This window comes from Ornithorhynchus anatinus, chromosome 11 (genome assembly GCF_004115215.2).
Source record: "Ornithorhynchus anatinus isolate Pmale09 chromosome 11, mOrnAna1.pri.v4, whole genome shotgun sequence".
Classification (NCBI taxonomy): domain Eukaryota; kingdom Metazoa; phylum Chordata; class Mammalia; order Monotremata; family Ornithorhynchidae; genus Ornithorhynchus; species Ornithorhynchus anatinus.
The window spans coordinates 11,897,540-11,913,922 of NC_041738.1; the positions used below are offsets into that span (position 1 = coordinate 11,897,540).

The window sequence follows — 16,383 nt, forward strand, 5'->3', positions numbered from 1 at the left end:
CTGCCGCTCCCGGCTTTCCAGCTGCTTGTCAGTGTTAAGTCCCGCTAAGCCCTTATTGACCGTCTCTCCGGTTTCCACCACGCTTCCTGCCAGCACGTCCTCTCTCCCCGGAAACCTGATCCCTGACTTGGGTAAATCCTCATCTTCCCTTCATTTGGGGAGTCGAATGAGAAAGCAAACATCTCCAGTCCCACCGAGAGCCGCCTTCCTCAACTCTCTCTGGTATCCTGCCTCTGTTCTGAGAAAGCTCTATCCTAGGTCTCTGTTACTCTCCCAAGTACCTAGCACAGTGCTCTGCCACAGCAGATTGTAAGCTCCCTGAGAAGAAGGGTCAGTTGTACAGACCCTCTGTGGCCTCGTGGCAAGAGACTAGGCCTTGGAGTCAGAGAACCTAGGTTCTAATCCCAGATCCGTAACTTGTCTGTTGTTTGACATTTGGCAAGTCACTTAATTTCTCTGTGCTTCAGTTTCTCAGTAAAAATGGGGCTTCAATTCCTGTTCTCGTTCTTACTTAAACTGCAAACCCCATGAGGGACAAGGACTGTGTCCTACCAGGACAACTTGTATCAATCCCAGTGCTTGACATGTAGTAAATGCTAAACAAATACTATTATTATTATTTGTAATAATAATAATGATAAATGCTTAGAACCGGTGCTCTGCCAAGAGATTGTAAATAATAATAATAATAATAACTATGGTATCTGTTAAACGCTATGTGCCAAGCACTGTTCTAAACCCTGGGGTAGATACAAGGTAATCAGGTTGTCCCACGTGGGACTCACAGTCTTAATCCCCATTTTACAGATGACATAACTGAGGCACAGAGAAGTTAAGTGGTTTTCCACTTTCCACTAAACTACGCTGCTTCTCTGAGAGCAGAGGTCATGTCTATTAACTTTATATTACACTCCTAAATGCTTAACACAGTGCTCTGCCATTGCAGGTTGTAACTCCCTGGGGCAAGGTTCATGTCTATTAACTCTCTTGTACTCTCCCAAGCAGTCAGTACAGTGCTCTGTGCACAGTAGATTGCAAATTTCTTGAGAGCAGGGATCATGTTTATTGGCTCTCTTGTACTGTCTTAATGGCTTAACACAGTGATCAGCATACAGCAAATTTTAAGCTATTTGAGTTCAGGGATCATCACTTCTAACTCTGGTACTCCACCAAGTGCTTAGCCTAGTGCTCTGCACATAGTAGCTTGTAAATTCCTTAAGGGGAGAGGTTGCTAATTTGATTGTATTCTCCCAAGCACTCAGAATGGTGCTCTGCAAACAGTAGACTGTAATTTCCTTGCAGGCAGAGGATAGTAATTCTATTGTACTCTCAGAAGCACTCAGTACTCAGTGTTAGAGACGTGGCATGGAATAGTGGATAGAGCACAGGCCTGGAAGTCAGCAGGTCATGAGTTCTAATTCCAACACATCCAAGGTCCCACAGCAGACAAGTGGTGGAGCTGGGATTAGAACTAGGTCCTCTGATTCCCAGGCCCGTGCTCAATTCCCCTTTGCCATCCTGCTTCCCCATGCTCTCAACTTTAGACTGTAAGATCATTGTGGGCAGGGAATATGCCTGTTTACTATTATATTGTACTCTCCCAAGTGCTTAGTACAGTGCTGTGCACATAGTAAGTGCTCAATAAATATGACTGCCAATTTTTTGCAGGGCTTCGGGAGACTTGACCAAGTTCCCACAGCCATCTGTAGATTATTGGTTTTCTTTCCTTCTCATTCATTCAAGAGTATTTATTGAGCACTTACTGTGTGCAGAGCACTGTATTAAGTGCTTGGACAAGTACAATACAATAATAGACACATTCCCTGCCCACAGCGAGCTTACAGTCTAGAGGGGCATTCCCTACGCACTTAAATCCATACCCCCTAAACACTTAGATTCTCCCCACATCATTCATTCATTCATTCAGTCATTTTTATTGAGCACTTACTGTGTGCAGAGCACTCTACAAAGCATTTGGAAAGTACAGTTCATCAACAAAGAGAGAAAATCCCTTCCCACAACAGGCTCACAGACTAGAACAGGGGAGACAGGTCTCAAAAACAAGTAAATGGGAATCAATAGCTTCAATATAAATAAATAAATAAAATTAGAGCTCTAAATACATATCAGAACAAGTAAAACAGCCATTAAAATAAATAAATAGAATTATAGATATATACATTACATGTATACCCAAGTGCTGTGGGGCAGGGAGACGGGGTAAGCAAAGGGAGAGAGTCAGGGCGATGTTGGGGGGAAGGGGAACTAATGAAAAGGGGGACGTTTCACTACCCATACCAGCATTTAAGTACATATAGTTATATTGGTTACTTCCCAGACCGCTAATTTACTTTCTCTCAATTTTACAGTAAATATTCAATAAATATGATTTAATGAATGGATTGTAAGCTCTTTGAAGGCTGGGATCATATCTACTAACCCTACTGGACTCTTCCAAGCTCTTAGTTCAGTGTACTGCACCCAGTAAGCACTCAATAAATATATTTAATTGATTCATTGAATTGACCTCAAAGGTCACCTGGTCCAGTCTTCTTGGGAGTTGAGGTTTCCTGCTTGTAGTCTCCTTGGGGGCAGGGAACTTGTTGGTCAACTGTGTGGTATTGTACTCTCTCAAGTGCTTAGTACTGGACTCTGCACATAGTAAGCGCTCAATAAATACTAATGATTGTCTGATCGTTCGATCATATTTAGGAATGCAGAGTTGGGTTTCTTCAACCTGATAATCGCTTAGAGCCTTGCATAACACCCAGTAGACATTCTCTCCAATTCTTAGTACAGTGCTCTGCACACAGTAAGTACTCAATAAATACCATTGACTGATTGTCACAAAAAACCTGGGTACTACTGAGCATAAAGGAATTTTTCTGTGCTATCTCTTTCCGCTATCTCTACCTTCTGTCGCCTCTCTTCATCCCAGTTCCCATCTCAACTGGATAAGATTCGAGCTCTTCCAGTAGTACAATCAAGCAAAAAGCAAGCCCCACCTGCCCTCCATCAAAGCTCCTGCAGAAAATGGGTAATTTAGTCCATTTCCCACCCAAAGCTTTACCTCTGCTTCTGTTACCACTTCCCTCTCGTACCTTTGCCCCACGCCACAAAATGAAAATCCTCAGAACCAGAGAACAAACAATTCACCGCCAGCCGGTGCAATTGTAAGATAATTGAGCTAACGTGTATTTGAATTTTAATGAATAAATGTTGCTCTTATTTGTTATTTACCTCCTTTCTAATTTTAACAAGTAGCTCTAGTGGTAATTACCAAATCCCCATATTTATAGAAAACCGGATCCTTCCTAAGAACCCAGCGGGGCAATTATGCACGCATTGTATGTGCTGTTTTTCTGTAAATGTTGAAAATTCAATAATGATCACCAGACCATGCCATGACATTTTGAAGGCAGATAAATAATAAAGAAGGAGGTCATTTATCCATTAAAATGCAAAACTTACACTGGTGCTTCCTCTCCTCTTAGGGTCCAGACAAGGGTTTGGGATCTCAAGAACTGTGTTTGAGGTGATTAAAACGTCTTTATGAAAAAAATATTTCATTGGTTGTGAATACAAACCCCTGCCCCCCTGCATCTCTCATCCCTTGCCCTGATCATCCAGCCAGGTACTTTGTTAAGAAAATTGAAACCATCTGGTGTGACGGCGCTAAAATCTCTCCGGGTCCTCTCCAGTCCCTCCCTCCTCCTTCCCCATCTTCGACTCTTTCATCTTTGCCAGGAGTAGCTCAAGAGGCAATCTCCTACCTTCTCTCAAAATCCACTCCTTCCACCTGCACCTCTGAAACCAACCCTTCGCACCTGCCTCCTCCCTTTTTCCCTCACTGACCGCTGTCTTCAACTGTTGGCTCTCCAGTGGCTTTTGCCCCACTGCTTCCAAACATGTTTATGTCTTCCCTATCCTAAAAAGCCCTCCCTTGACCCCATGGTTCACTCGAGTTATTGCCCCATCACCCTCCTAAAATTCCTTTCTAAATTCCTAGAGTGAGGTGTCTACATCTGCTATCTCCACTTACTCCCCTCTGGTTTTCTTCATCACCCCCTTTCATTCATTTATTCATTCAATAGTATTTATTGAATGCTTACTATGTGCAGAGCACTGTACTAAGCACTTGGAATGAACAAGTCGGCAACAGACTCCAATCTTCTATCCCCTTCACTCCACAGAAACTGCCCTCTCAAAGGTCACCAATGATCTCCTTCTTGCCAAATCCAGTGGCCTCTATGCTAACCTAATCCTTCTCGATCTGTCAGCTGCCTTCAACACTGTTGATGATCACCCCCTTCTCCTGGAAACGTTCTCCATCCTTGGCTATAGTGACACCATCCTCTCCTGATTCTCCTCCCATCTCTCTGGCTGCATATTCTCAGTCTCTTTTGTGGGCTTCTCCTCTCCCTTCCACCCGCTACGTGTGTCCCTCAAGGCTCCGCCCTGGTTCCTCTTCTAATCTCCATCTACACTCACTCCCTTGGAGAATTCATTCACTCCCATGGCTTCAACTACCATCTCTACATGAATAATTCCCAAATCTGCAACTCCAGCCTTGATCTCTCTCCTTCTCTGCAGTCTCATATTTCCTCCTGCCTTCAGGACATCTCTACTTGTATGTCCAATCAACACCTCAAACTTAACATGTCCAAAACAGAACTCCTTATCTTCCTATCCAAATCCTCTCCTCCCTCTGACTTTCCTGTCACTGGAGACAACACCACCATCCTCCCTGTCTCAGAAGCTCATAACCTTGGCATTAACCTTGACTCATCTCTCTCATTCAACCCACATTTTCAAACTGTCACCAAAGCCTGTCAGTGCAACCGTCTCATCACTAAAATCAACCCTTTCTTCTCATCCAAACTGCTACCACATTAATCCAAGCGTCCATCCTATTCCACCTTCATTACTGTATCGGCCTCCTTGCTGACCTCCCCACCTCTTGTCTCTCCCCCCTCCAGTTTATACTTCACTCTGCTGCCTGGATCATTTATCTACAAAATCATTCAGGTCATGTTTCCCCACTCTTCCAGAACCTCCAGGGGTTGCCCATCCACCTCCACATCAAAGAGAAATTCCTTACCCTCGACTTTAAAGCACTCCATCAACTCCCCCCCTCCTATCTTACCTTGCTGTTCTCCAACAATCCAGCCCGCACACTTCGCTCCTCTAATGTCAACCTACTCACGGTACCTCTATCTCATCTATCTAGCCGCCGACCTCTCGCCCTGGTCCTACCTCTGGCCTGGAACGCCCTCCCTCTTCATATCCCACAGATGATCCCTCTCTCCAGCTTCAAAGCCTTATTTAAGGCATATCTCCTCTAAAAGGCCTTCTCCTATTAGGTCCTCATTTCCTCTTCTTCCACTCCCTTCTACATCACCCTTGCGCTTGGATTTGCACCTTCTATTCACCCCTCCTTCAACCCCACAGTACTTATAGTCATATTAGTAATTTATTTATATTAATGTCTGTATCTCCTTCTAGGTTGTTGGCTTTTTGTAGGCAGGGAATGTGTCTATCAACTCTTATCATTTTGCACTCTCCCAAGTGCTCTGCACACAATAGGTGCTCAATAAACATGATTGATTGTCTGATTGAATCATGGGGAGAGGGAGGGCAGAGGGTTTGTGAAGCAGAGGCAGGAAGATGGGCTAGAATAGGTCAGATTGGGCTTTAGAAACTGCCTTGCCCGCTGAGTCAAGGGCATCATGCCATTGTATGGGAGGTTTTTTGCCATGGCACAAGCAAGTGTGTTGGGGGGCGGTGAAAGGATTAATATTGAGATGCCCCCGATGGGCAAATTTTCCCATTTCTAGGGGTCCAGCTCCCCTAGATCACATAAGTGTTGTGTGTAAAGATCTGAGGAGACCTCCAGACAAAACTGAGAGACTTACCGGCACCCACTGGAAATTGATGAGGAGCACATGGGGAAGTAGGTGGAACTGACCATACAGTAGCTGACCCACACTAGGCCCAGAGCCACTGGACATATGCAGTGGTGAAGATGACACTGATTACCTCTTCATGTGTCAAGAGCTGATGTAATTACTGGGGTAGACCACAAGTTCATCAGATCAGATGTAGTCCCTGTCCCACATAGAACTCACAGTCAAAATAGGAGGGAGAACAGGTATTGAATCCCCATTTTGCAATTGGAAACTAAAACACAGAGAATTTAAGTGACTTGCCCAAGGTCACACAGCAGGGAAGAAGAGCTAGGATTATCACCCAGGTCCTCTGGCTCTATCAGGCCTTAGTTCTCTCTTCTTGCAGAAGCAGCATGGCGTGGTGGATAGAGCACAAGCCTGGGAGTCAGAAGGTCATGGGTTCTAATCCCAGCTCTGCCATTTGTCTGCTGGGCGACCTTGGGCAAGTCACTTCACTTCTCTGGTCCTCCATGACCTCATCTGTAAAATGGGGTTTGAAATTGATCCCCATGAGGGACAGGGACTGAGTCCAACCTGATTCCCTTGTATCCATTCCAGCGCTTAGTATAAGGCCTAGCACATAGTAAGCACTTAACAATTACCATAATTATTATTAATAGTAGTATTATCATTATTATACCTCTTAGAGGTCACTGGGAGAAAGACAACCCATCACTACATTTTCCTCATGCAGGTCACTGGCAGCAGGTCTAGACCAAATGGATGGTAAATGGCCTAGTGGATAGAGCATGGACCTGGGAATCAGAAGGACCTGAGTTCTAATCCTAGCTCCACCGCTTGTCTGCTGTGTGAGCTTGGGTGAGTCACTTCACTTCTCTGTGCCTCAGTTACCTCATCTGTAAAATGGGGATTAAGACTGTGATCCCCATGTGGGCCAGGGACTGTGTCCAACCTGATTACCTTGTCTATAACCCATTTCCTTTTACATGCCTCAGCGCTTATAACAGAGCTTTACACATAGTAAGTCCTTAACAAATACCATAAAAAAAAGGCAAGAGGAGGAGTAAGGAGGCAATAACAGGGAGCAATAGGAACAAGCCAGAATAAAGTGGTTAGATTAACAGCTGGAGGGCTAGTTAAATATACATAAGTGCTGAGGACCGGAATGAAATTCAGAAGGTCCAACGGTCACGGAAAACTATCTTCAGCACCGCCTGACTTTTTCACACCAAGACAAATGAAGCCTGACCTCTCCTGCCAAGTCAGCGGCTAGGATCAGAAAAATCCCCCAACTGGGTTTACCCCGCGCAAAGGAGGACAGAGGAGCAGTCAGGGGGAACGGATACTAGCTTATTTATTTTTAAGTTGGCTCAGGGCTTGTTTGGGTCCTTCTTTCCAAACAGTTACCAAGGGAGCCGGGATATCCCGGGCTTTGACTTACATCCTCCCAGTGAGTCCCTAAAGAGAGGCCTCCCCTCAAATCCGATCAATCAATGGTATTTCGACAACGACTCTCCCTCCTTCAAAGCCTTACTGAAGTCGCATCTTCTCCAAGAGACCTTCCCTGACTAAGCCCTCCTCTCTTCTTCTCTCACTCCCCTCTGTGTCACCCTGACTTGCTCCCTTTATTCATCCCCCATCCCAGCCCCACAACGCTTATGTCCATATATCTGTCACTGACTGATTTATATTAATGTCTGTCTCTTCCTCTAGACTGTAAGCTTGTCGTGGGCAGGAAATGTGTCTGTTTATAGTACAGTGCTCTGCACACAGTAAGCACTCAGTAAATACAATTGAATGAATGAATTCTTAGTGAGAGTTAATAATAATTATCAATCAATTAATTAGAGGTATTTATTGAGGTCTTACTGTATGTGCAGAGCACTTGGAAGGGTACAGTACAACATATTCCCTGCCCATAATGAATTTACGGTCTAAAGGACTGTATTATGGCACTTACTAAGTGCTTGAAGAGCTTGTAAGCTCCTTAAAGACAGGGAGAGGTGGCTTTCTTCTGCTGGACTTTCCCCGGTGTTCCATTCACCACCTTGTTCCCTCAATAGGGGTTCAGTCAATACCCCAGTGGATGGAATGATTGGTGCCCATAAAGTCATATTGAAAGCACATCTCCTCCTAGATGTCTTCCCTGACTAAACCCTTATTTCCTCCTCTTCCACTCCTTTCTGCACCACCCATGTTCTTGGATTTGCTCCCAATATTCACCCCTCCCCCGGCCCCAAAGGACTTACGTACATATCCCTTATTTATTTATTTAAATTATTGTCTGCCTCCCCCTCTAGACTGTAAGCTCATTGTGGACAGGAAGCATGTCTACCAACTCTGTAACACTCTATTCTTCCAAGCACTTACTATAGTGCTCTGCACACAATAAGCACTCGATAGATATGATGGATTAATCTCTTGCATTTGTATTTACTGAGCACTGAATGTGTGCAGAGCACTGTGCTAAGGGCTTAGGAAGGTACGATACAAAAGAGTAGGTATAGACGATCCCTGCCTACATGGAACTTACAGACTACAGAGAAGCTCACCTCCTCCAGGAGGCCTTCCCTGACTGAGGCCCCCTTTTCCTCTGATCCTCCTCCCATCCCCGTCACCCCAATTCCCTCCCTCTGCTCCACCCCTCTTCCTGCCCCACGGTACTTGTGTATATATGTACATATTTATTGTTCTATTTATTTTATTAGTGGTGTGTCTATATCTACAATTCTATTTATATTGATGCTATTGATGCCCATCTAATTGTTTTGTTGTCTTTCTCTCCCCTTCTAGACTGTGAGCCCGTTGTTGGGTAGGGATTGTCTCTGTTGCTGAATTGTACTTTCCAAGTGCTTAGTACAGTTCTCTGAACACAGTAAGCACTCCATAAATACGATGGAATGAAATGAATGAATGAATGAAAGAAAAATGCATTCAGCCACCCAGGGAGCAATGGAAGAAAAAAAATAAGATACTTTTTACTGGCTGACCTAGTTAACCAGGGGGTGTGATGGGCCCTCCCTGTCTCTCTCCCTCCCCCAGTTCAAGCCCCTGACATTGGCTCAGAACCTCTGAATGGCCTCAGATTTCCTTAAATCAACATATCCCATCTCAACCCCTTTCCTCCTGCAAGGGTCTGGGAAGAGAGTGAATTTTCGACACCAGGAGCTTCCACTGTAGGAGTTTTGAGAAGGGGGGTCCAAGGCCTGGAGTAGAGGAGGAGGCGTTCAAAGCAGAGTTTTTGTCGGGTGCTCATTAATGCAGCACTGCCTGCCTCACTTGGTTATTACTGTCCTGTTCACGGGCCTGCTGGCTCTCTGCCTGGTTTTCCTCAGGCAGCTGAAAACAAATTGATGCATTTGTTTGGAGGAAAAGAACAAAACAAGAAAAACAACAGAGACTTTGCAAACAGTTACGGAATAAAAAAAGGAGAGGGTCCATTTGGGGCCCCACCGACCTTGACGTTGTCCCTCTAATGTTATATAAACATTTGTTTGGGGGAATTTAATAAGCTGCCAGCTCCACAAATGGCAGAACTTTTTGCAAAAGCCCCTTATCTTCCCCAGAACCACTGAGATGGCAAAACATATTCCCTCTCTCAACAATTCGCTCAGTATTTGCATGTGGAAATTGGAAAGCTAGTTGTTTTTCTTCATTTGCATGACAATGCCTGGACCACAGTACAATCCAGCATTTAATTTGAGATAGTTAGGGAGCTGGGGGTGGAGTTGGGGTTTGTGGGTGGGGGGTTGGGAGGGGGCCTCAGCTCTGGCTCAGTTTTGTCCGCTGATGTTGTTGTTGTTATAATTAAAACTGATTTATAAGGCACGGGTCGCAAAATACCTCCTTCTACAACCCCGAGTGAACCAGAGGGATATTATTTTGTTGAAGGGTCCCTGGGAAAAAGGGCTGGAGAAGTGTTTCTGAAAGACCTTGATGACTGCACTCACTGTTCAGTCCGCAGGCCTGCTCCAGTCAGCAGCCTAATCAACCCGTCTACCGACCCTAAAGCTCTTCTGCAGAGAACAAGCTAGAACTGCCTCCCCCAGCCCCAACACCACCATTATAACCACCACCACCGTCACCTACATCGCCTCCTTGGCAATCACCTTCACTACCACCAACCACCATCACCACCACCACCACCGTCATCACCACCTCCACCAAACCCCACCAAAGCCACCAAGATGACCCAGAAATTCCTGCCATCAGAATGCAAGACATGCAATTCTAAATAAGAAAATGTCTCCACAAGTGGGGAGCAGCCTAAGGATTTTTCCCAACTGTACCAAGGCCAATGAGATTTAGGGGGGAAGGGAGTTCCAAAACCATCCCCCGACTAAGGAGTCACTTAATGCCTCCCACCCAACAGTCACCAACACTTTATGAGCAGGGCCCACCCAGCCTTGGCAGAATTTCCAAAAATTACCGAGTGACCATTGGGCTGGTTCCCCACCGGACAGTCCGCCATTCGGTCAGTCTCCCCGCTACCCAGTATGGATATGTCCCCAGGGGATCTGAGACCTCTGCTGGCTGAGACTTGTTATCTCCTAACTGAGCTAGCAAGAGACTAAGAGGGCGAAGAGAGGTCCCTGAGAAATATGGAAGGAGCCAATCCTCAGGGCTAGCAGGGGTTTTGCCCTGTGGTTTTGCCCCTCTAGACTGTAAGTGTGTTGTGGGCAGCAAATGTATCTACTAACTTATTTATATGATAATAATACTAGTAATAATTATGTTATTTGTTAAGCACTTACTATGTGCAATGCAAAGAGCCCGGGCTTGGAAGTCAGAGGTCATGGGTTCCAATCCCAGCTCCATCGCTTGCCAACTGTGTGACTTTGGGCAAGTCACTTAACTTCTCCGGGCCTCAGTTACCTCATCTGTAAAATGGGGATTAAAACTGTGAGCCCCACATGGGACAACCTGATCACCTTGTATCCTCCAGCACTTAGAACAGTGGTTTGCACATAGTAAGTGCTTAACAAATAACAACATTATTAATGTCAGGGTGGATACAAGCAAATCGGGTTGGATGCAGTCCCTGTCCCACAAAAGACTCATAGTCTTAATCCCCATTTTACAGATAAGATAACTGGGGCACAGAGAAGTGAAGTGACTTGCCCAAGGTCACACAGCAGACAAGTGGAAGAGTTGAGACAAGAACCCAGGCCCTGGCCCAGGTCCAGCCCCTTCTGACTCCCAAGCCCGTGCTCTATCCACTAGGACATGCGGCTTCACATTTAGTACAGTTTTCTTTACACAGTAAGTTCTCAATAAATCCTAATGATTGGCTGCTTGATTGTTTTTTGCTCCCAGCCACCTCCACTGAATCCCACAGCTGGTTTCCTCAGGAACCTGGGAGTAAATCATCAGTCAATCATATCTACTGAGCACTTACTGTGTGCCGAGTACTGTACTGAGCACATGGGAGAGTACAATATAACAATAAACAGATTCCCTGCTCACCTTACAATCCAGAAGGGGAGTGGAACAAAATGGCTCCAGAATAAATGGAGGTGGTCAGGGCCCCCAAAAAAGAACAAAGTGTGACTTCCAGACAGAACTGTAAATTGCACTGGGGGGAGGGTCTCACCATCTCCTCACCCCCACAGCACTTGTGCACATGTCTTTAGCCTGGGTTGCTTTCTCAACCTGTCTTTCATTATTGTGTCCATCTCCCCCACTGGATTGTCAGCTCTTTGAGGGTAGGGATCATATCTACTCTCTCCAATGTGCCCTCTGAAGGGCTTAGTAGAAAGCTCTGCCTAACGCAGCTGCTTAGGGAATGTCACTGATTGAATAATGTTCTACACATAATAAGTGCTCAGTAAATACTGTTGATTGATTGATTGGTGGATAATACACATTATCCCTTCTCAAGGTCGCACCTGGAGAGTTTGCAGTACTCTACCAGTCCTGGCTACACGAGGGAGAGTCAAACAGAGGCCTGTCCATTCCATTCCTAGCTTGGGCAGTGGCTAGCGAGTGGAAGGCAATCTGCTGCAAGTCAAAACTCACCCGTGCTGGGCAGCAGCGGCATGGGAAAGAGTCGAGGATGAAGACTCAAGTTTACTGTGCGGAAGGAGGTGGTGGTAAACCACTTCCATATTTTTATCAAGAAAACTCTATGGATATACTACCAGAGCGATGGGAGATGGAAAGCGGGGCATTCTGGGAGAGATGTGTCAGTGGTGTCGCTAGCGTCAGAAACGACTCAACGGCATAAGACAAGACACATGTACCTGATTGATCGTCTTCCCTTAGTTAGGGTCCTGAGGGCAGATATTCCTTAGAAGTCAAGCTAATTGAAGTTGGAGAAGCAGTGTAGCCTAGTGGAAAAAGGATGGACCTATGAGTCAGAACACCCAGGGTCTAATCCCTGCTCTGCCACATATATTCTGTGTGACCTTGGTCAACTCCTTTAACCTCTCTGTGCCTCAGTTCCCTCATCTGCAAAATGGGAATTCAATACCTGTTCTCCCTCCTACTTAGACTGTGAGCCCCATGTGGGATAGGGATTCTGTCCAACTTGATTTAACTCGTATCTACCCTAGCGCTTAGAACAGTACCTGACACATAGTAATTGATTTATTACTACTTAAGCTCACTGTGGGCAGAGAATGTGTCTTATATTATTAGACTGTACTCTCCCAAAAGCTTAGTACAATGCCCTGCATATATTAAGTGCTAAATAAATACGATGGGCAGAGCAGGGAGTTGGGGGGAGTGAGTGGGGAAGCAGTATGCCCACTTGATAGAGTCCAGGCCTGTGTTCTAATTCCAGCTCCACTTCACTTCTCTGTGCCTCATGTCCCTCATCTGTAAAATGGGGATTATGACTGTGAGCTCCATGAGAGACAGGGACTGTGTCCAACCTGATTAGCTTGTATCTAACCCAGGGCTTAGAACAGTGATTGACAAACAGTAAGCACTTAACAAATACCATCATTATTATAATTATCTTGTGTGACAACTCCGGGAGGGGAGAAGCTATGTAGGCCCATTGTTTTCCTCCCCCGGGGTCCGGAAAACAATGAGCAAGGAGGCAGACAGGGGCGCAGCACTGAGAGAAGGCCCTCCGGAATAGGAAAAGGGCAGAAAATGGGGAGAGAATGAGGATTTTTCCCAGGCTCTGCAGTTCTGGATTCAACATAGAGAGCCATCTGGACCATCTCCAGAATTGGTATTTTGGAAAAAACTGGAGGCAACGAGGAAAAGTGAAGAAGGACAGGCCGCGTAACCCGACAACAATGGGAGCGAGATCTTTTTTTCATTGGATCTTTTCCGTGCGTGCCCATTCAGACAGAGTTCAACCAGCAATCTGGCAAATCCACGCGCTATTGATGTTCTAAAAATATAAGCAGCAGCAGTGTGGCGGCTCCAGCCTTCTTCTTGTTGAAAAGCGAAAGGTTTTATCTCAGACAGGCAGCACGGTCGAGTAAATAACACACAAAATCAGGAGTCGGGAAGCCTGGATTTGAGTACGTGTCTTCTTCACTGACTTTTTTTTTAATGGTATTTGTTAAGCACTTTCTATTTGCCAAGTACTGTAGTAGGCACTGGGGTAGATACAAGCTACTCAGGCTTGTCGCAGTCCATGTCCCACAAGGGGCTCCCACTCCAAATCCCCATTTTACAGATGAGGTAACTGAGGCTCAGAGAAGCAAAGTGACTTGCCCAAGGTCACAGAGCGGACAATTGGCAGAACCGGAATTAGAACCCAGGTCCTTCTAACTCTCAGGATCCTGCTCTATCCATCAGGCCACACTGTTTCTCCTCATACTTAATAATTATGGGACTTACTAATCACTTGCTATGTGCTAAGTGCTGGGGAAGATACAAGCCCATGAGGTCAGATGCAATTCCTATCCTATCTGGGGCTTACAGTCTACCAAATCCCAGTTTTCAGATGAGGAAACTGAGGTCCAGAGAAGTCAACCGACCTGCCTAAAGGAAGGTGTTGTGTTACCTTAGGTTAGCTGATTTCCCTCTCTGATCCTCAAGTTTCTTTCCTTGAGAGATGAGGTGGGAAATCCCTGCCCTTGACCTATCCAAAAGAGATGTGATGGGAAGGAATTAGCCAATTTCTGACAAAACTCAAAGTTGTAAACTCCTTGAGCTCTTAGTACAGTGTTCTGCACACAGTAAGTATTCAATAAATATATTGATTGATTTATTAATTGCTTGATTGGCAGGCATTAAAAAATGCTGTTATCACAGGGAACTTCCTTCTCACTGAACCCCACTGAACTTCTTATTTTAAAAAACATTTTTTTCTTCTGATAGCAGAAGAGACTCTAAAAATCCTGGGATTGTTCTGGTCACCAAACAGATCTATCCCTCTTAGGGAATCTGTGTTGCAAGTAGCATTACCCCCATGTCAGAGAGCTATGTGGTCAGGGATTGTAATTACCAATGACACTGTGCTCTCCCAAGTGCTTAGTACAGTATTCTGCACAGAGTAAGCACTCAACAAATACCATCAGTTGACTGATTGATTTATTGATTGGTCCAGGGGGAAAGTCAGGCTTACTACTAGTTTGGGTCAATGCTTCATTCCGTAACTTTTGGCTTCTGGATTCATGTCTGGGGAGCGATGCAGAGGGAACAAGAAAAAAAAGGATTCTTTAGTAGCAGCAGCAGCAGTAGCAGCTGTAGCTGTAGTAGTTAGAGTCATAGTATTGGTATTAATTGAGCACCTTCTCAATCAATCAATCAATTGATCGAATTTATTGAGTGCTTACAGTGTTTAGAACGCTATACTAAGTGGTTGGGAGAGTTCATTATAACAGAATTGGTAGACATGTTTCCTGCCCACAACAAGCTCACAGTCTAGAGGAAGAATTAATCGTTCCTATACCTGGAGTGAAAACCAGACCTCCTGACTGAAAACCAGGCATCCTAACCGCTGGACTATTACGCCTATTAGTTGCAGAACAGTAAACTAAGCACTTGGGAGATCCCAACCCAAACTCCCTGACCAAGAGAAGCTTAACGCTAAGAGGAGACAGATTGAAAACCATAAACAAATCACAGAAACAGAAAGAATCAGTGAATGTGCAGTTGAATTTGCATAAGACCAGAAGTGCTGGGTGGATACAGATGAGTAGGTAAGGGCTAGAGGTGGAAGTTCAATCAATCAGTGATATTTTTTGAGCACTTACTCTGTGCAGAGCATTGTACTAAGCATGTGGGAAATTACAAAACAACAGAATTAGCAGACATGTTCCCTGTCCATAATGAGCTTTAAGTCTACAGAGGGAGTCAGACATTAATATGAACCAAATGGACATGACTATGAATAATAAAAGTATTATTAATAATGATATTGGGAGGATAATCCAGGCCCTGGAACTTGGGAGGTTCAAGATTTTGTGGGACCAGGGTCAAGAAGGCCCTTTAAAAACCCTCTTTCCCTTCCTCTTCCAGAGGAGGATTTGCCATTCCCCAGACTGTTCTGGGTAATTTTCATTTCCCTGGCAGAAACTCCAATTGCACAACCCTGGGTCTTGCTGTTGGGGAAGAGAATTGCTTTTATATCTGAAATGTGGACTGTAAGCTCCCTGTGGGCAGGGACCCATCTATCAACTCTGTTGATAGACTCTCTCCCTTTAGACTGTGAGCTTGTTGTGGGCAGGGAATGTGTCTGTTTGCTGTTATATTGTACTCCCCCAAGCACTTAGTAGAGTGCTGTGCACACAGTAAGTACTCAGTAAATACAATTGAATGAATGAATGTCATATTGTACTTTCCCAAGATCTTAGTACAGTGATGTGCACATAAATTCCATTGATTGATAATAATAAATAATAATATTATCTGTCAAGCACTTACTGTGTGCCAAGCACTGTACTAATGCTGGGGTAGGTACAAGATCATCAGGTTAATTTTCCAAGAATCCCCATTCCTCTCAGCCAAGCATGAAATGTGATTTGTGGGTGAAATCCTGCTTTTAGTCACTTACTTCCTTCTGTTGTGTATTTAAGAGGGAAATGGACGTTTATAAGGGCAAAGCAAACTGCTTCCTGACAGACTTCTCCCTGCTCTGTAGGTAGAAGGGATCTTCTAGACTGGCATTTCTCAGTTGGGGGTACGTGACCTCCATGGGCACTGTGGGAAAGAATGAATGTCACCTCCTCTAATCCCCGCTATACAGGGGATGCTGCATTTCAAAACCTCTTCAATTTCCTTGCCTAGCTGGGTCTGCAGGCTCCACCTTCACAGGCTTCACCTCCCATCCCCTCCCATCTGCCCTTGCTCCCCTCATTGAGGCAGCTATGGATTGGGGTGGGGGAGGTTGGGGGTACCTGGGAGTCTCAGACCTCTGCTCTCATCCCCATGTTCTCCATCTTCTGCTCCCTGTCCTCTGCCCTACATTCTAGGCTGCCTTTCCTCTACCCTTCATCCTCTGCTCTCCTTTCTCTGCCCTTCACCCTCGTCTCTCCATCCTCTACCCTTCATCCTCTCCTTTCCA

At 45.2% G+C, this 16,383-nt stretch overlaps 1 protein-coding gene and 1 non-coding gene across 3 annotated transcripts in view; both read left to right on the forward strand.

Moving 5' to 3' along the window:
• The window catches only part of KIRREL3 (kirre like nephrin family adhesion molecule 3), a 398,688-nt gene that overhangs the window by 127,350 nt on the left and 254,955 nt on the right, over positions 1–16,383 (forward strand). The gene's annotated exons all lie outside the window — the stretch shown is intronic.
• LOC114815359 lies at positions 11,780–11,917 on the forward strand. The gene has a single exon (XR_003763122.1). It is a non-coding gene; the product is annotated as a small nucleolar RNA SNORA7 (small nucleolar RNA).